The 8,852-nt window shown below is 43.1% G+C and overlaps 1 protein-coding gene across 4 annotated transcripts in view; it reads left to right on the top strand.

The window, feature by feature from the left end:
- The window catches only part of MIB2 (MIB E3 ubiquitin protein ligase 2), a 39,080-nt gene that overhangs the window by 1,764 nt on the left and 28,464 nt on the right, over positions 1–8,852 (top strand). The window lies entirely within an intron of this gene.

Here is an 8,852-nt window from a genome sequence, read left to right as displayed (position 1 = left end):
TACACTACCCCTTGACCTTCTCTTGCGAGAAAACAAGAAACTGACAAACAGCACCTGCAAGACTGTCTTCTGTCTTTGAGGATTGTTTTAATTCCTCCTTATGATTTCCCAGGCCACTTTCTCAGGTGAGACTGAGAAAGTTATGCGGCCTTCTTTTCCACCAGCATATTTTGCTCATATTTAGCATCCATACTCCTCTGTTTAACAGCTCCATGGTTTCCTGAAACTGCTTGCTATGAAGAATGATGGTGTTCATCTTTCTAGGACCTTCCTCCGTGCTTGATTACCTGTTGAATTTTTCATTCATGGTCTCAGGATCTGGAGGAGTGAATTGTCAAGGGATGCAGCTCCTGTAAATAACCCACATCCCACATTTTTATGATGGGAATGATGCTGTGTGACAAGTAGATAATGGAGATGAGAAAGGGGAAGCTTCCACAGCCTGGGCAGAGCTGGAGAGGTTCTTGCCCTGTTTTGAGCTTTGCTTTCTGCTCTGAGTTGTAGGTGTCTGGAGCAGGTGACATCTTTTGAGCACGTGGAGGTTCCTTAAAAAAGTTCTTTTTTAACTTACAGGACAGTAGTTGGGTGTCAGGTAACTTTCTGTAGCCTCAGCTCTACCACTGGTGTATCGTCAGTACCCTATGCCTGTTTTTCAGACTGATTTAATTCTGTGGTGAAAGGGCAGGAGTTCCTTTAGGCTGCCTGCAGCATTATTAACAGCTTCCCAGCTGTTATTTAACAGCATCACCACAGATTCTGTTTTTCTGAAGTTATTCCCTTTTTGGGTTTCACAAAGGTAAATGTGTTTCCTATCCCTTCCTCTTTGCCCAGCATAGCTCTGTGAGTCACTGCCATGAGAATGAGCTTCATATTTGTGTGATATTTGGCTCGGCACAATTGTCTGCTTATTCTGATATTGCTGTATGGCATCATGTTTTGACATTTATTTTGAGTGCATGTTTGGAGCTCTGTGGCTACGAAAATCCTGTGCCAAATTTATGCATGAAGAATCTGTTATTCTCCTGCTTTGGTCTGCAATGGCCACTGCTAGGATTGTTTGGAAGAACTGGGATGCCTTTTCCACTAAAACTTTGTCAAATGTCTCGGAAACTGCAAAAAACTGTGGGAGTACTGTAAGTGTGATGGCTGCAGTTGTTGCCTTTTTTCTTGGGAAGGGGTATGTCCATGGCTTTTTAAGCTGCCTTGATCTAGAAAGTGGGTGGCTCCAGGAGCACAGAATGCTCAGAGCTGTGGCTGATGCCTCAGAAACGAGCTCATCTCCCTTGTGTTTGTGCATGTTTGATTTTATTGCTCTCAGAGGCTGGTCCTGGTTGTTTCTCCAGAGTTGAAGGCTTTCTCCAACCCAGTTCAGCTCTCTGATGTTGTGTTGTCCCTGCCTGTTCCCATCAAATCTGTTTGCCTTGCTCATCATCTCTGCTCCAGAAGTGCTCCTGGGCTCTGGCAGGATTCAGAGATGGGCTGAATGTGGCTGTGACACTCACAGTAGCTCTGATCCTGCCCTTTCCCTTCAGCTGCTGTTTTCCAGGGATAGAATGGAGAGTCCTGTTTGAATTCTGGTTGTTTTCCAAGGATTCTAATTCATGGCTTGTCAAGGGCGTTTTTGGAGAGGCCAGAATTATAATACAGTGTTCTCAGAGGGAGACCAGCACACCTTTCGATACATTCTCCCTGGAAGCACTTATGGGAGAGAGATCATTGAATTCTCCTTAAACAAAGAGAAAGTGGAGTCTGTTGTTTCTTGGGAAGCTTGCAGAATTTAAATATTTTTTTTTCCCCTCTGTACTAGTGTTTGAAATTTCCAAGAGCACAGAAAAAGTCTTCCAGCGATTAGACTGGAAAATGCAATCTGTGAAGTTACATTGATGTGCTGGCAGGATAGTAAGTTGATTGATCTTAGACCTTGGTCCACATTCCCTGATTCCAAGGGAATTCCAAGGGAATTAGGGATGTATGCTGGATCAAGGGTTGAAACTTCCTTCTTTTCCTGTGACTAGGTCATGGAGAACAGAACTTGGAATTGGGATGTGTGAGTTTTGTTCCTGGCTCTGCCACCAATCTCACGTGTACCTATGGCTCCATTTCCCATCTGCAGAGTGCTCTTGGATTCTCCAGAGTCCCCAGAGCACAAAGAAGACATCTGGGTCTGTAAAATGCACAGACCTGGAGGTGAATTGATGGACATGCTGACCCTCAAACCTTGCTTGAATAAGGAAGGCAAGAGCTCCTCCTCACTTTGTTCTGCTCCCACATGCCTGCCTAGCCAAAGGCATGTCAGGAGAGATTAGACTTAAACCTTCTGATCTGCTTTCAGAGCACAGAAAGGGCAAGTTGCAGGCTGAAAGCAGGCAGGAGTGCAGTGCTAACCATTCTGGAAGCCTGAAGGGGAATCTCAAGTTGGTAGGATGAGCTATCAAGGCTCATCAGGGATCCAGCAAGTTTTATGCTCCAGCTCCCTCTGTGCCAGGCTGAAGGAGATGCCTTTTGTTTGAAAAAATTGGAGGAGGAGGAAAAATTGTGTTCCTAACTCAGAGGATTTGTTAATCCCCTTGTTCCACCAGTGCTGAGCGTCCTAGGGTCTAAATGTCTGTGAGCAGCCTTACTTCAGAGCCACAGTTCTATGTTTCTTCAGCCTCACTATTCAGTCACCTCTCAGTGCATCAGAATTAATTCCTCCTGATTTTTTCACTCCTGCTGTAAATCAGGATTTTGATTTTTGAATGACTTTTGGGGACACTTACTGACTTTATGGACAGGCAAGGCAAACATGTCATTAGATTGGGGTTTCACGTACGTTTAAGTGCTTGAACTCAGATTTTAATAGTAAATAGGAGTTGATAGCTGGTGTGAGAGAGATGCAGACCTGAGCTTTACCAGGGCTCCACACCATCAGCTCTGGGCCAGATGGTCTTGCCTCTGAGAAATACATTAGAGCAATGTCAAGGAAGAGCACAGCATAAATCTGCTGCCAAGACAGATTTCTCACTGTTGGAATATGTTTCTGTCTGATCCGCTGTTTCTAGATGATTGAAAATAGTTCTGGAAGGGATCTTGCTGAGGCTACCTAGTTCATCCTTTTCCATGAGGCATGGTAAAGTGCACTGAAACCCTTCCTGATGGATCTGTTAAGCTTGTTCTTTAAGCAGTGGAGACTTTCCAGCTCACCTGGGTGGGTTCTATTTGATTTTATTAAACTTTTTTTTAATTAAACTTTTTAAATATTGTGGCTTTTGTCTGTGTTCTGGGCACAGAAACAAGGGATGCAGGTGGTTGATTATTGACCTCTTAGTGTCAAGGGCCAGAAAAGTGATGGTGATTCCTGGCAGGAGATGGAGAGGAATCACTCAATGCAGTAATACTGAGTGTTTGTTTCTTTACCACAGAGATCTTCCATGGAAAAGTTAAAAGACCATTCTCCCTTTTTTTTTTTCTGTGCAAAGACCTTAATTCAAACTTAGCAAATAATTGCTTTTTTTTTTTTTTTTTTTTTTTTACTTGAACAACATTACCTAGTGGTTCTGTGTGTGGGCAGGGAGTATTTGTTTTTACTGTAAATTTAACATGCAGATCTGCTATTGAGGAAAAAGTGGATTCTCATCAGCTGCTGAGCTTTTCCAAGGCTCCAGGCTCAAATCTGCAAACTGTCAGCTCCAATTAAAGCAAATGGCTGGAGCTGTTTTTTCTCCCTCCTGGAAAGAACATGGTTCATCAAAAGCCAGAAGGAAATTTCAACGGGCTCATGAGCAATTATCTCATGGGATGTAATAAGAGAGATCTACAAGATGCCCAGCGTGAACTTTCTCTTGTAATCACTTTTAATTCGCCACTGGGCACACAAGTGCTGTTCTCAGCAATTTGAAGCCTGAAGTTTTCCTGTGGAGTAGAAGCTGGTAGAGAGAACTTGTGCTTTTGTAGGGTTTGATTTATGTTGATGTAGAAATGTGAATTTTGAGCATCCCTGAGATGGCAGGTGACGTTCCACCTTCTTGTGTGGGGTGGGTTAATTCTGGCAGGCAGCTCCCTTTCATCCTAGTGGGATAGGGAGCAGGACTGGAAGGGTAAAATTAAGGAGTTCCTCAGGTGCAAGGATTGCTTGGGAAGGCAAAAAAACTCCAAACATTCTCTTTTCCTTTTTCTTCCCCCATTTTTTATTGCTGAGCACCTGTGGTCACTCGGGGGAAGGTGCCCTGGCTGATCCCTCCCAAATTCCTGTGCACTCTCAGCCTCAGTGGGAAAACCAGAAAAGGCTTTGATTATTCAGCCCCAGCTCAAACCCCCTGTGCTGTCAGCATAAATCCAAACCAGAGAACCAGAAAAGCTTCAGTTAAGTAAATTAAGTGAATCCCTGGCAAACCCAGTACCCTGTGGTGTGCCACAGCTTCTGGTGGTGGCAGCCTGTGCCAGCTGTTTATTTGTGGTTTATGGTGGTGTTTCCTAAAGGTGGTGTTTGCATTTCAGTGTTTTAAAGCAAATATTGACCATTGTGCAACCCAGGTTCATTTCATGGTTTAGTCCTGCAGTTAGCACAGAGCTGATTCATGAAAAACATTGTGCTGTATCTTTGCTCCTGGATGATCACTGTCACTTTCTGTTAATTAATTCTGTTACTCACTGCTGACAAAAAGCCCTTTTCAGTCCACAGCTCTCAATAATGAAGCCAGTTTGGATTTTGTGCAGATCAGTGTTAAGTTTTTAGAGCAGGTTCACTTTTCTGTGCCCATGGTCATCACAGGGGAGTTGAAATTTGAGTTAAACTGAAGGTTCAAGGCCAGCTCAGTTCAGTTTTTGTGTCCACTGCAGCTTTTGGGTCCTGCCATACTCACACACAACAAACCTAAAGTTTAAGATTTGTTATTTCTCTCTAACTTCTTCCACCTCATTTATTTAGATCATTTACTATGAGGTTGATGCCCATCTTTTAGATAACCGGAATGCTGGAATGAAGAGTTTGCACAAAGGTACTGCTCCTGAATATTAATAGATTTCCTGGGGCTTCCTTTAGACCTGCATCCTTTAACAATGTGAAGGAATAGATGGAAAAGCAGAGTGACAACTACTCAAATATTGCTGAAAGGAAAAGGAACAGCTCAGTGCCAAAATGCAACCAGCATAAAATGGAATGGAAAATTCAGTTTGTGCAAAACAGATCAATGGGCTGGCATTTGTAAAGCCCAAGTGTTGATTGCAGAGATAAAATGCTCGGTGGGGACTCTGGGCCTGACTGGTTATTTTTAGCATTTCCTCCCTGTGTTTCAGGATGTGCCTGCTCTCATGATGGAATGACAAGAGCAAAGGCTTATTAATCACCTGTTTTATTATGTTTATGTAATACAGTTAAATATACTCTGGGAGCACATGAGGTTTGGGCACTGGAAATTATTTCACCTCATGCAGGTGGGGTTTTTTTTGTTTTTTTGTTTTTGTTTTGTTTTGTTTTGATTTGATTTTTGTTTTTTTGGGGTTTTTTTTTTTTGGTTGGTTGGTTGATTTCACCAGTGGCAGCTGCCCCTTATCTGATTTTTTTATTTCAGCTTAGACTGATTTATCAGTAAAAAGGCTTTGTTTATCTCCTGTTGGTAATTAAGCTGCAAAAGCAGCATCTGCTCCTCTCTCCCTCCCCTATGCCAGTGATGCCATTTTGCAAAATTTTAGTCCAAACAAAATTCCCTGCACAAGAAGGGAAGAAAAGTGTTATTGAGGCCTTGTGGCTTTTCAGGGGAATCTCATGGAATTCCAGACTGGTCTGGGTTGGAAGAGACATTAAAGCCCATCTTATTTCTGCTACCCCAGGTTGCTCCAAGCCCTGTCCAACCTGGCCTTGGACACTTCCAGGGATGGAGCAGCCACAGCTTCTCTGCTGCAAGGCACTGTCCATGTGGTGGTGGGTCAAAAGTATTGATTTCCTGTGTGTTTTGCTGGTTTTCCGCTCTGTTTTCATCTAATAGCAACTGCATTTGTGTGAATTTAAGATTTTTGGCATGAATGCTAACTTTGATAATAATAAATTTAGCAGCTGTAGGCCTTGAGCAGAGATATTTGATCCAAGTTGTCTGTTATTAAAGAACACAAAAGTATTTATTTCTGGCTTGCAGGTAGGAGAACAGGTAGGGAACAATACTTGATGGTGCAGGGGAGCTCTGGGCAGGCATTGAGCTGTGAAATTTGTGTCAGAAAAGGGAGAAACCCTGCTGAGCCTTATTTCTGTAGGGAAATGCTCACAGGAATAGTGGGAAAAGTGCTAAAACCCAGCAGTTTTTAAGTCAATATGAACTGGCTTAATTCACCCATTACACCAAAATTGTGTCTGTGATGGTGCAAAATATTCAAAATTAAGTCTTGAAGCTTTACAGTGGTGGTAACTGATCAATCTACACTTCTAATGGCTTGATAAGACTTTATTTAATGCACTGGAAGAGTCAAAGAGAATGAAAAGAGTAAGAAATGGACAATGATGTTATTTTCAAAATGTGCTGTGTGATGCTGGCTGCTTTGGGGGCTGATCAGTTGGGGAAGTTGGGAGTTTTGGAGAAGTGTGTGATTTGCAGTTGCCTGAGGAAGCATCTCTGCATGGGCAAATCTTTCTAAAGTGGAGCAATTCACCTCAGAAGACGATTCAAACAGCAAAATATGTGTATAGGGAAGAAAAAAAGCTGTTGGTTATTTTTTTTTTTCTGTTAAACACTTCCTCTGTTTACCATACTGTTAAAATAATGTGATCACCAGGTTCCAGGCACTGATTTTTGTCAGCTACTTACAGTTGGCACAATTATTGCAGCTAAAATGCTGTGGGCTGAAAGCTGGAGTATTTCCCTTTTCCCCAGTTAAGTTTTAGTGAAATTTCCTAAAACTGAGAGATTACATCTAGGCTGCTCCTTCCTGTGTCACCGTAGGCAAGGTCAGAATGTTAGATGAGGATGCAGAAATCTGCTTTTCTTATAATGGATTATTCATTCATGGTTATTTGAAATTCCCATGGGAAACTGATGTTTTCTCTGTGAATAATTTCTGGCAGAAATTCTCTACCTATCCTTCCCTGGAATAATTACAACCCAGGCAGCATCAAGGGAGGAGTATTTGCTTCAGTGAGTGAAACATTTCCACTTAGGAAGTCAATAATGCTGCTCTGGCAAGGCTCAGGCCACAGGAGTGCCGTAATTCATCTCATAAAGGTTTTGAGCAGCCCTTTCCTCCTGTTCTGCATCTCCCCTGCAGAGGAGATGGGAATACAGGATGCACTTGGTGCCTTCTTGTGTGGAAAATGGAATATTCACATTAGGAAGGCATCCTCACATCAGCCAGCAAGGGGCTGGTGTTGATTTTTGCAGCACTGACAACTCCTGTAAAAGCATCCAGCATCACAGGTGTGCAGCTGAATTCCAGCAGCATCCAAAATTTGTGGCAAGGTGAACAGGGAAAGTGTGGGTTTGCCTTTCTGGGACAGGGTTGGCTCTGCTGTTGGGATTCTCTGCTGGGCACTTGTCAGGATGTATCAGTGCCAGCCTGCTCTGCTGTTTTCAGGTAGGGAGGGATTATCCTCCTTTATGCTGGAGGGATTTACGTTTTATGGGTTTGTGGGACGGCCTGGAATGTTCTTTGATCACTAATTACTGGAACTGGCATTGCCTTCCTGGGGATACTGAGAGTTCTAAGCCTGTGGTGGTTCATTTGTTCCTGGGGAGAGGAAGAAGGCCCAGTGAAATGGCAGAAAAGTTAAGGCTTGGGAAGTGTCTGTCCCTATCCAGTGTGGTGTGGAATTTGTTGCTTCCTTCCCTAAGCATGGAATTCCTTCTCCCACTGTTAGTACCCACCTCCAGTTCCCTTGGATGAAACAGGAAGGGGTGGTGGTGGTTCTTTTTCTGGAAAAGCCCTGTAACAGTAATTAAATTGTGCTTTTTTTTTGCATTGATGGTTGTTCCCATTTGTTTTATCTGCTTGAGTGCCTTGACTGGTTCATAGCAGCCTTTAAAAAAAACAGTTCTGCCTCTTAGTTGAAGCAAAAATAAATAAATAAATAGTCCATTTTATTCATCTCAGATCTGGAGGACGAGAGAAAATCTCACTAGGCTCTAAAAAAGATATTCTTTGATAATTCCTGCTCTCATAAAGACAGTAAACACTGATGCACCTTCAGTTCAGCAGTGTCACATCCAGTCCCACAAAAACAAATGAAAGAGTTGCCCAGGGCAACTTTTAGTGATGATTAGAAGGGAGGATGATGTGAAGTTCACAAGGACAGCTGGGTTTGATGCTGTTCTCATGTGACAGGTGTTTAGATGTCACAGCAGTGAGGAAAGAGAGAGGTTGAAGCTGCAGAGATGCTGAAGCTGAGCAGAAATCAGGCTCACGCTGCATGCTGGAAATGTGGTTTTGCATCAAACGATTCCTCCATGCATTCAAAAGGGGATGTTTGGCTGGAGGATGGGTTTATTTTTAGTGTTTGGTGGTTTCGGTTGCTTTTATTGGTGGGTGGGAGTGTTGACAACACATTCCAGGGCCCAGAGCTGCTCCTGCTGCTGGGGCTGAACACATCCCTCAGCTGGACCAGCCCCTCACCCTCTGCATCATGGCACTGGGGGACTTTTGCTTGTGCCATCTGCATTATTCATCCCTTTGCATCCTCTTGGGCCTTTTTTTCAATTTTTGAGAAAATCTGGATGTTATATATAGGTCAGGAGGAAGAGGGAGATCCAGGGATGCCCAGGGATGTTACAGGAGATTTTTACAGGCTCTACATATTGAAAGCCACATTCCTCTTCTCTGTCTTGTGCTGGTAAAGAGAGATACAGGGATTTGAGAATCTGCTTGATTTAAGAATCTGATTTAATTCAGAATTG

The sequence above is a fragment of the Cyanistes caeruleus genome, chromosome 22, assembly GCF_971803275.1.
Source record: "Cyanistes caeruleus chromosome 22, bCyaCae1.hap1.1, whole genome shotgun sequence".
In the NCBI taxonomy this organism is placed as follows: Eukaryota; Metazoa; Chordata; class Aves; order Passeriformes; family Paridae; genus Cyanistes; species Cyanistes caeruleus.
This window is presented reverse-complemented; position numbering and strand designations above follow the sequence as displayed.